Consider the following 10,896-nt stretch of genomic DNA (forward strand, 5'->3'; position numbering starts at 1 on the left):
TTTTGAGAGAGAGAGACAGACAGAGTGTGAGTGGAGGAGGGACAGAGAGAGAGGGAGACACAGAATCCGAGCTGTCAGCACAGAGCCCGATGCGGGGCTCATAATCAGAGCCAAAGTCAGACGCTTAACCAATTGAGACACCTAGGCTTCCCCCGCCCACCACCACCATTGGGTTTTAATTCAATCGGGTCCCGGTTTCAACCGGCAGGTCTTGTAGCCAGACCAGAGATGTGAAGGGGATCACATTTGACCAAAGAGGAGGATCCTCACATGAGAGTCTTAAGATGGGCGGCCGTGCTGGTGACTTCGGTGGCTGTCATGTGCCCAAGACAGACAACTTTGTATAAGGACAGGAATAAAGAGAGGGCATAAAGTTTCTGGGTCTTCTTACCATTCTGGCCAAGGTACTAACTTCCAGCCAAAAGGCTGGCTTTCTCCTCCCCATAGAGTAGCCAAGGGCTAGAGGATTGCTGTCTGAGCAATCCACATGAAAGTGTTCTAATACGGCCATACTCCTTGAAAAACCCCTGAAATGAGAATACAGGAAGAAAAGAGAAAGTACTTATGAACTTTACACCACATAGAGTCCAGATGTAAAGACTCGAAGCCCTGCATTCAGGCACCAAAAAAATGATGGGTTTTTGGAGTGATGGTGGCTGAAGGCCAAGAAAGAATTCTTGAGACATCTGTGGTACTAAAAAGGTGATTTTATTAAAGCACGGGGAAGGACCCGTGGGCGGAGAGAACTTCCTGTGGGCCATGAGGAGAGCCTAGTTATATACTTGGGACTTGGGGGAGGTAAAGTCAAGGGAAGTTTCCAATGGGATTTTCATATGCTAAAGAAGACTCACAGATTACTGGAGGCCTAGCTATTATTGAGCTAAGGTTGTTTTTCCCCCTAGCAAAGTATTAGCATTAAGACAGTAGGGAGTTCCTGGAGAAATGTTTTACTCTGTCTGCCTCAAGTATTTGTCAGTGGGCTGCAGGTTATAAGGAAATTTAATTTTATCTGCCATTTCCTTCTGCCTTTGTTTCCCACATCGCTATGCAGGGGAGGGTGACCTTGGGCCTCCAGGAAATTGAGTATGTATGTTTCTGGAGATTAGGCTATTAATAAAAGTGCCCTTTTCTCATGATTTACTAAGGTATTTGTAAACTGATGGCAACTAATGTCCTGCACAACTGGGATCTCTATCAGAGACTGTTTCTCCTTTCCCTTTGTTCTTGGGCCTCCAAGAGCACCAGAGGAATATCATACCTCTCCCACCTGGGAGTCAGCCTGCTGCTCCCTGCTCCCCTTCTCCTCAGCCTCTGCTGGCTTCCGCTGCCTGCCTCCCAGGGCTCAGTTTTGTTTCTTCACTCCTGCACACCCTGGGTCATCAGATGCACCTGCCGTCTGCATCTCCCATCGTTATTCTGCGTCTCGCCAACCTGTAAAATAATAGCACCAGCCATTTCTATAAGCCAGGATCTTTGCTCATTGAGTTAAACACACCATCTTATTTAGTTCTTCTGTGAACTCTGTGGGGGCAGGTGTGACTCTTCTCATTGTCGGATGAAGGAGCCAAGGCTCAGGAAGGTGTTAAGACCTGCCCAAGCTCAAAGAATTAGAAGTGGCAGGGCTTGGACTGAAAGCCAGGCCCACACGGCTCTGCAGCTGTTTTTAAAGCCAGTGCTTACTCCTGTCTGGAGCCCCAGCTCAGACCTCCCATTTCCAGATCTATACTTTGAGCCACCTTGTGAACAACACATGCGTGTAGCTCACACATCTGAAAATGAGCATGAAGTCAAACTTATTATCACCTGCTCCTTACCTTCTGTTAAGCCCCACAAACAAACAAAAAGGAACAGACTGAAATATCTCCTCTCCTTGTATTCTTTATTTGGTTTCATGGTACAACCGATCCAGTCTCCCAAACTAGAAATGATTGTCTTTTACAGCTTCTCTGCCTTCCTACATTCAGTTGATTTCCATGTCCCTCAGGATATACTTCACAGGTGCTCTCTTCTGAAAGGAAGCCCTCTTCCTAGAGCTTGAGGGCCACACGTCAATCTGCATTAGGATCACATGGCTGGCTTGCTTCTCCAGATCGCCCCACACCCCGTACCCAGAGTTTCTGATTCAGTGGGTTTGGGCTGGGTCCTGAGAATGTGTGTCTAAAAATGCTCCAGGGACCATGCTTGGAGAACCAGTGGTCTAGAGCAAGTCATGGATCTCAACCCACTAAGCACAGGACAGGTGAGCTGGGATATACAGAAGTACCAAGTGCAGCAGAAACACAGAGAAGGAGGGATTTGTTTGGCCTGGGAATAAAAAGGAGGGCTTATTACAGGAGGAAAACCCCAGTCAACCACCAAATGCCTGGGAATGAAAAACTGACCCCATTAGCCAATATCTCCATTATCTAGAGTCACATTTCTTTCCAGGCTCACAAATGTTGTGTTAACATGTCATCCCTCTCATGTCCCCTGCCCTACTCTCCAGCCTCTAGTCTAAATTAGAATCTGCCTAGCAGCACAGAGTCCATACCCCTTTTCACAGGCCCTTGCAAAAAATGATGAAATGAGTAGTCTGCATTCAAAATGCCAAACAGGGTATAAAAGAGCAGAGTGAAAGCCAAGGAGAAAGCTGTGCCCCACAGCTGTGGCTGCCTCTGTGTCTCCCATTCTTCAGGACCTCACTCTGCTCCAGTAATTTGTAGAGCCCCATACATTTCGGGTCCTGCCCTCATGAAAATTGTACATCACCACTGTCCCCCCATACTTGATCTGAGGAGGAGGCTTGGCTTTGGGCTGGAACTAACCAGAGGTACAGAAGATAGAGAAAGCCAGTGCCATGAGGATCATGCTTATCTTCTCACTTCCTCATGGCTTCTGTCTCTGTTTCCTCTTGCCACATTTCTGGACCTCCAAGCAAGTGTCTGTTTGTGGATAATCAACAACAATGAAAAAAATGAGTGAGCGGACAGAGAAGTATAAATCATAGGATTTTAATAATTGCACAAAACAACATTGTAAGAATACAAAGTGAGAATGATAAAGGAAAAGAACAACTCCATAGTCCCATCATGTTATTGTGTCCAGTAAACAACAGACATTTTTTCAGGAATGGAGCTCCCAGTCCTTCTTATACCTGTATATATTTATAATCTGAGTGTTGTTCAAAAGTCCTCAGCCCTGAGATCTCTGAGTAGTTCAGTGGGTTAAGCATTCTACTTTGGCTTAGGTCATGATCTCTCAGTTCCTGAGATCAAGCCCTGTATCAGCCTGTCAGCTCTCAGCACAGAGCCTACTTTGGAGCCTCTGTCTCCCTCTCTCTCTCTGCCCCTCCCCAGCTTGTTCATTCTCTCTCTGTCTCTCTCAAAAGAAATAAATAAACTTGAAAAAGTCCTCAGTCCTGGCTGCCGATCTGAATCACAAGGAAGCATAGACTCCTGGACCCTCTCAGGATGGGACTCAGGCTTATATACCTCTATTGTTGTTAACTCTTTATTGAAGTCAACATATAATAAATGTGAACCTAGATAAATTTTTACAAACTGAACAAACTGAACAACGTACATTTTAAGAAACAGATTATCCCCAGCATCTCAAGAGAGCCACATGAACCCCTTTCTAGTTACGACAGCCCAGCAAAAGTTGTCAACATCCTGACTTCTAACATCATGGATTAGCATAGTTTGGAGAGTTTTAAAAAACAACAGTTAAAAAACATATACTCTTGTATCTAGATTCTTTCCCTCAACATTTTTAAATTTTTTTCTTTTTAAAAAATTTTTTAAGTTTATTTATTTATTTTGAGAGAGACAGAAACAGCACAAGTGGGGGAAAAACAGAGAGAGAAGGAGACAGAGAACCCTAAGCAGTCTCCGAACTGTCAGTGCAGAGGAGCCTGATGTGGGGCTCGAACTGACAAAGCAGTGAGATCATGACCTGAGCCCAAACCAAGAGTCAGATGCTTAACTGACTGAGCCACCCAAGTACCCTCCTTTTTTAAAAAAATTAAATCTGAGTTAGTTATAGCATAGTAATGATTTTAGGAGTAGAATTTAGTCATCGCTTCTGTATGACACCCAGTGCTCATCCAAACAAGTGCCCTCCTTAGTGCCCATCGCCCATTTAGCCCATTCCCCTACCCACCTCCCCTCCAGCAACACTCAGTTTGTGCTCTGTATTTAAGAGTCTCTTATGGTTTGCCTCTCTCTCTCTCTTTTTCTCTTATTTTATTTTTCTTTCTCTTCCCCTATGTTCATTTGTTTTGTTTCTTAAATTCTACATATGAGTGAAATCCTATGATATTTATCTTTCTCTAACTTATTTCACTTAGCATAATACACTCTAATTCCATCTATGTTATTATAGATGGCAAGATTTCATTCTTTGTGCTTGCTGAGTAATATTCCATTGTGTATATATATACCACATCTTCTTTATCCATTCATCAGTCGATGGACATTCAGGCTCTCTGCATACTTGGGCTATTGTGGTTAGCATTGCTATAAACATTGTGGTGCGTGTGTCCCTTTGAAACAGCACACCTGTATCCTTTGGATAAATACCTAGTAGTGAATTGCTGGATCGTAGGGTAGTTCTATTTTTAATTTTTTGAGAACACTCCATACTGTTTTCCGGAGTGGCTGCACGAGTTTGCATTCCCACCAGCAGTGCAAAAGGGTTCCTCTTTTCCACATCCTTGCCTACAGACATTGTTGCCTGAGTTGTTAATTTTAGCCATTCTGACAGGTGTGAAGTGTATCTCATTTTGGTTTTGATTTGTATTTCTCTGATGATGAGTGACATTAAGCAACTTTTCATGTGTGTGTTTGCCATCTGGATGTCTTCTTTGGAGAAGTGTCTGTTCATGTCTTCTTCCCATTTATTCATTGGATTATTTGGTTGTTTTGGGTGTTGAATTTGATAAGTTCTTTATAGATTTTGGATACTATCCTTTTATCTGATATGTAATTTGCATATATCTTATCCCAATCTGTAGGTTGCCTTTTAGTTTTGTTGACTATTTCTTTCGCTGTGCAGAAGCTTTTAATCTTGATGAGGTCGTGATAGTTCATTTTTGCTTTTGTTTCCCTTGCCTCCAGAGACATGTCTAGTGAGAAGTTGCTAAGGCCAAGTTCAAAGAGGTTGCTGCCTGTTTTCTCCTCTAAGATTTTGATGGTTTCCTATCTTACATTTAGGTCTTTCATCCAGTTTGAATTTATTTTTATGTATGGTGTAACAAAGTGGTCCAGGTTAATTCTTCTGCATGTTGCTGTCCAGTTTTCCCAACACCATTTGCTGAAGAGACTGTCTTCTTTCCTGCTTTGCTGAAGGTGAGTTGGCCATACATTTGTGGGTCTATTTCTGGATTCTCTATTCTATTACATTAATCTATGTGTTTTTGTACCAGTACCATACTGTCTTTATGATTACAGCTTTGGAATACAGCTTGAAGTCTGGAATTATGGTGCCTCCATCTTTGGTTTTCTTCTTCAGCATTACTTTGGCTATTCAGGGTCTTTTCTGGTTCCATACAAATTTTTGAATTGTTTGTACTAGCTCTGGGAAGAATACTGTTATTATTTTGATAGGGATTACATTGAGAGTGTAGATTGTTTTGGGTAGTATCAACATTTGAACAATATTTGTTCTTCCAATCTATGAGCATGAAATGTTTTTCCTTTTTTTGTGTGCCTTCAATTTCTTTCATAAGCTTTCTACAGTTTTCAGTGTACAGAACTTTTACCTCTTTAGTTAGATTTATTCCTAGGTATCTTATGGGTTTTGATGCAATTGTTAAAGGGTCAATTCCTTGATTTCTCTTTCTGCTGCTTCATTATTGGTGTATAGAAATGCAACTGATTTCTGTATATTGATTTTGTCTCTTGCAACTTCGTTGAATTCATATATCAGTTCTAGCAGTTTTTGGTGGAGTCTATCAGGTTTTCCATGTAGAGTATTATGTTGTCTGCCAAGAGTGAACATTTGACTTCTTCCTTGCCAATTTGTATGCCTTTTATTTCTTTTTGTTGTCTGATTGCTGAGGCTAGGTCTCTCAATCTTATATCAGATTTATCCATATTACTGCAGATAGCTCTGATTTCTTCATTATTAGTGCTGTATAGTATTTCATTCTGTAAGTAAACTAAATTTATTTTTTCACTTTACTATTGATGGGCATCTAGACGGTTAACAACTAATAATTGAGATATATTAAGAACTTCTATTCAACAGAAGTCACCACTAAAAGAATGAGATGTGAAGGAAAATGTTCTCTCTCTCTCTCTCTCTATATATATATATATAAAGGACTTTTACCTTGAGTATGATACATTATATATAACATATTAATAAGTCAGAGAATCCAACTTAATTGAAAAATACTTGACACATCTCAGAAGAAAATATACAAATGACATACATTCAACTTCATTTGTGTTTCAGGATATGCAAATTAAAACAATTACTGAAATGGTTGAAATCAAAAGGACAGAAAACCAAGGGATGATGAAGATATGGAGCAGTGGGGATTCTCCAACACTACCAACGTGATTGTTAATTTGTATAACCACTTTGGGAAGCTCTTTGAGAGTATCTACAAACATACATATCTACACACAACACACACACACACACACACACACACACGCCCGCACGCACCCGAAAAGATGAACATAAGATGTTCTTAGCAGCACATTCACTGTGGCCCCTAAGAACCATCTGTCTTTTTAAGGTGCTCTACAGGTGATTTTGAAGACCAGTCAGGATTGAGAACCATGACAATATCAAATGCACTTCCGATAGAACTTTAATTTAAAATTTCTTTTTGTGTACTGATTTCATAGGAAAATAATAAGCCATTACCTGTCTCCTTTTCAAGAAATAAGGTTAAATGATGAAAATGGCTAAAACTTATTTATTTATAAAATACTTATTTTTAATAGGTTGAAATACTAAATATTTTAAAGAATTTTTTTTTCTTATGCGGCAGAGTAGAATCTTAAGAGGTCTCTGGCACTGAAGGTAGGATCTAATTTAGAAGGAGATTAAAGTCAGGAAAAAGTAATAATTCTTTGGTAATAAGTCTGTACTGTAATATGATATAACTTGGTCCTCTTCTGAATCCTGAAATTTAGAAAAAGGAGACTGGAAACTATTTCCCTTCCCAGGGAAGCCACCTATTCTTCGAGCAACAGCCGTGAAGTCAGTCTCTCACTAGAGAGACCCCAAATGGGAGCCAGGTTCTCTTCTGGATGTTAATTGTCCCAGCCCTCATGATAGCCCTGGAGGTTTTTCCTTCCTGCTCTTTGACAGGTGAAGGAGTTCTGGTATTAACATTTAATCAGGAAGGGGGTTGTGATTAGGAGGAAAAAGTCTCATAATGCTGTTTAGGAAGGTGATAAAAGTTAAGAAACACTGCTGTAGCAGAGAGTGTAGAGAGAGGAGGGTACTATAATTAGGTTTTAGCCTGTCACTGAAAATCCATTTTCCAGTGGGACATGACAGGGCTGAATTTTGCATAATTTTACCCAGAAGAAAGCCTTACTGTACCTTGGGAAGAAATACAGTGTTTCCCATTCAGATATTCTGGGGCTGCTTATAGTGAACATCATCAATATGTCATTCTTCTGTTCACAAGTCTGTCCTGTTGGATATTCCTGAGCTGGCTAGCTGCAGAGTTATGATTGGCTTTAGGAAGTTAGGAAACTGGAGAACTGGTAGAGAGTGAAAAATGTGATTGCAAGTGCTTATGATCAAGGCAGTTTGGGTAGAGGGGAGCACTGATTTATTCTCTTAGGGTCTGTCTATGCAGAGTGTGGTCCCCACACAGCAGCATTAGCACCACCTGGGAGCTTGTTAGAACTACCACATCTCTGGCCCCACTTCAGTCCTATGGAGTCAGAAAGGGAAGTTCACAAGGCTCCCAGGTGATTTGTATGCACATTAGATTTTTGAGAAGCACAACTGTAGGCTAGTGGTTCTCAGCATTGGCTACAATTAGAATCACCTGGAGAAATTAACAACTGTAACACCCTCAGGCCCGGCTCAGGACTCCGTAGATTAGGCTCCTGCTCCAGCAGGCTCTTGTAGGCTGGTGTTTTATGCTGAGCTACCTGATTTATGATTTGAATGGATCACTCCACTGCTGTGAGGGGTAGTCTGTGAGTGTGTGTGTGTGTGTGTGTGTGTGTGTGTGTGTGTGTGTGTGGAGTGGGACAGGACCAGGAATGAAGCAGGATGACCTTCCATATGTGCTGTGTCAAGCCGAGCAAAACTGGATCAGTGTTTTTTTCACTTATACCTCTGGGCTTCCCTTCAAGATAGGAAAAAGTTCCCAATTTCATTTCCCATGTTATGGCCTGCATCCTCACCTGGACTCTGTGCTGCATGGGGTGTTGCAAGTAAGCTATATTTTAAGAAGGTCATTTAGCAGCAGCATATCAAGAATGGATTTCCCCAGAAGCAAAGGAGGAAATAAAGAAACTGCTAAAACTTTCCAGGAGAGACCCGATGGTGGCTTCATCTAGGGCGGGCAGCAGAAAAGACAAGAAGAGTTGTGTTTTGACTGATTTTTGGACCACAGTTGCTGATGGAATTGGATTTGGTAAGTGAAAGAAAGAGGATCACTTGGCATTTTTAGTTTAAACCAAGTTTTTAAAAACCTGCTAATAAGGTTAATTATTTCCTTTTTATTTTTTAAAATTTTTTAATGTTTATTTATTTTTGAGAGAGAGATAAAGAGCACAAGGAAACACAGAATCGAAGCAGGCTTCCAGGCTCTGAGCCATCAGCACAGACCCCAACGCGGAGCTCAAACTCACAAGATCATTACCTGAACTGAAGTCAGATGCTTAACTGATTAAGCCACCCAGGCACCCCATCCTTTCTATTTTTAATCCAGATTTCTCTCTCTCTTTTTTTTTCTCTCTCTGTCTCTCCGTTATATAATGCTTTGGATACTTAAATCTTCAGAGCCATAGGAGTGTCTGAACACTGTTCTCACATAGGTCTTGGATCTGTGTTGTGACTCTCAGATTTACTGTTTGTGCCAAATTCAAGCTTAGTGTTCGGTGTTGGCCCATTTTTTGCTTGTTGAAACTCAGGGGTCTCAGTTCTCTTGCAAAAAGGAGAGTTTCTCAACCTTAACACTCTTGATACTTTGGGCTACATAGTTAATTCTCTGTGGGCACTATCCTATGCATTGCAGGATGTTTAGAAGCATCCCTGACCTCTCTACTCGATGCCAGTAGCACTTTCTCAGTCATGACCATCGAAAATGTCTCCAGACATTAACAACTATGATCCAGAGGGTTAGCTTGCCCCAGGTTGAAAACCGCTCAACCAGAGCTGGGAGGAAGAGTTGGAGTATAAGTTTTGGTTATTTAGTAGGATTGTTTCTCGAGGGGACTCTGACTACCTTTCATTCAAGGTGCTTTGGGCTTTTAAACTGACTTATATCTGTCACTTGGCTGAGGGTCCACAATTCTTCATTGCTAAATAAGATATGACTTTTTTTTCACCACACTGCTTCTACAAATCAACAAGACACTAGTAGGGTGATATTTATTTCAGTTCTAGGGACATTGTGATCAATTATTGAATGTCCTAGGTCTCTATGGGTCAGACTTTTGTGATGACTTTGTTTTGCTACCTGTTATGGTTAACATTTTCTTCATCTTTTGTTATTAAATAAAACAAACCCTTGCCACCCCAGGATCTCCTCATTCCCATTGAAATCAGGTACCGCAGTTTGATGGCAGTATTTCTTCCTCTCATTTCTAACAGACAACAGCCACCACAGAGCCCTTTATGGATGTTAGGCTTCTTTCCCTAATGCATTTCTTAAAGCATTAGTGAAAGGTGTATCCTTTGGGCTGAGGAACATAGATGGTATTACATAATAAATCTACTTAACCATATCATTTTCCCTAACCCTTAGGATCCTCTCATCAGGATACCATGATGGTTATGAAACTTCAAATCTAGTTAGTGCAGAGTGTCTCTAACTCCAGGTTTCAGTAACCAGCCAGCTAAACTTTCAAAGCCATTCACAGCCCCTGGAGCCAACACATTTATTTGAGAAACTCTGCCTCATGCACCTAAAAACAACTGATTTCAGGGGGTCCAACTTTATATTTCTTCTCTGATCCAGTATGACTTAGGATCATTCTCATGCATGTTACTGAGGTTCTGTCAATATAAATTGACAATATCTTTCAATTATTTATTTATTTATTTTGGTGTGTATTGACCTCCCTATGAGTTATACTTTATAGCTTCCCTCCTGTGGCCTGCTGGGACTTGAACAGGTATAGAACAGGTACAGAGAGGCATGAGGGTAGTTCTTGAGGAAGATCAGTGGTTTCCTATGATGTAATGCCTTTAGGAGAAGATGTTATAAGTTCTTCAGGCTGGGGAAGACCACTCTTTTCAGACAGACGTGGAAGGGCTGCTTCTGTTGGCAAAGGAGGATCAGTAGAATTTAGGGGCTCAAGGTCCTCAGTTTTATTGGAATCTGCTCATATGTTCCCATCTCCATTTTTAAGTCCTATTCATTCTCAGTTTATGTCCTGACCTTAATATAAGAAACCCTGCAAAGTTGAGAATTAAACTTGCATTTTAATTCAGCCACCCACAGAATTGAATTTCCTGTTTGGTTTTCAGAAATCTTGACTCTGGAACTCTATCTCTAGAGATTTGAGATCTCTATCTTTTTTTTTAATGTTTTATTTATTTTTGAGAGAGAGAGAGAGAGAGAGAGAGAGAGAGAGAGAGAAAGGGCGGGTCAGAGAGAGGGAGACACAGAATCCAAAGACCGGCTCCAGGCTCTGAGCTAGCTGTCAGCACAGAGCCCGATGCGGGGCTTAAACCCACAGACCGTAAGATCATGACGTGAGTGAA

This window comes from Crocuta crocuta, unplaced genomic scaffold (assembly GCF_008692635.1).
Source record: "Crocuta crocuta isolate KB4526 unplaced genomic scaffold, BGI_CrCroc_1.0 scaffold14, whole genome shotgun sequence".
In the NCBI taxonomy this organism is placed as follows: domain Eukaryota; kingdom Metazoa; phylum Chordata; class Mammalia; order Carnivora; family Hyaenidae; genus Crocuta; species Crocuta crocuta.